The following is a 1,037-nucleotide window of genomic DNA, read 5'->3' as shown; positions in this document are numbered from 1 at the left end:
TTGTGGAGCATGGAAGGAGTGGATGCATAGAGATAATAACTGATGCAAGGGTTTGTAGGGGATGTAGTGGGCTGAGAGGAGATAGGGAGGGTGAGGAGATTTCCAGAGTGAACAATGAAGGCAGGATGGGGGAGGGAGCACTAGAACTGAATGTGATTACACAATTCATTTTAAAGGTGATTTAATCAGGGGGGGAATAAAAATGTTCTGAAATTGATTGTGGTGATGATTGTTTAATTCTTGTTAACATGATTGAAGGATTGAATGGTATGATATGTGGATTATGTGCCAATAAAATGGAAAGAATGAAAGAGAGCGAGAAAGAAAGAAAGAAAAGGGAAGTGAGAATGGCTGCCCAATTCAAAGAATGCTGTCACCAGTTTGAACCTGTAGAAATTGTTAAATTGGTGTATGTTTTGTTGTGTGTGTTTCAACAACAATAAGTACATAGAGAAGCAAGAATGACCTACCGGCAAGCATGCATTCGTTTTATAGCCACAACATTTTATGTGCTTGACTTTGAAACAGTGGACTGGAGGTGGAGGTGTCCACTGCAGCTCCCACTAGGAACTTTCCAAAAGGAAGGTCCTGACACTGAAGGAAAGAACCCTTCAGCCAAGCCAACTGTCTCAGAGGTTCTGAGAGAACGGCCTAGCAATCCACACAAGCCAAAAGGAAACAGAGCTGCTGATGTTAAGATTCATCAGAACAGACGTTAAGAGGCAAAAAGGAATTCAAGGGACAAAGAGCATTCTCTTAAGAAAGGGAAGAATACTTAACAAATAGATTGCATTCATAAATCTCTAGGCTCAACATAACCCAACATCAAATCAAAGAGTAAACTCCCTTCACATAGAAAGGAAGCGATTGAAACAGTCATCATAAAACTTTATGGTTTTGTGGTGATGATTGTACGACTCTTCTTGATATGCTTGAACTAGTGAACTGTATGAGATTATGTCTCAATAAAGCTGTTTAAAAAATAAAATAAAATAAAATTTGAGTAGTTCTTACAACACGGTGAATGTCATTGATGT

The sequence above is a fragment of the Echinops telfairi genome, unplaced genomic scaffold (genome assembly GCF_000313985.2).
Source record: "Echinops telfairi isolate 266 unplaced genomic scaffold, ASM31398v2 ScPeMD7_5;HRSCAF=22, whole genome shotgun sequence".
In the NCBI taxonomy this organism is placed as follows: domain Eukaryota; kingdom Metazoa; phylum Chordata; class Mammalia; order Afrosoricida; family Tenrecidae; genus Echinops; species Echinops telfairi.
This window is presented reverse-complemented; position numbering follows the sequence as displayed.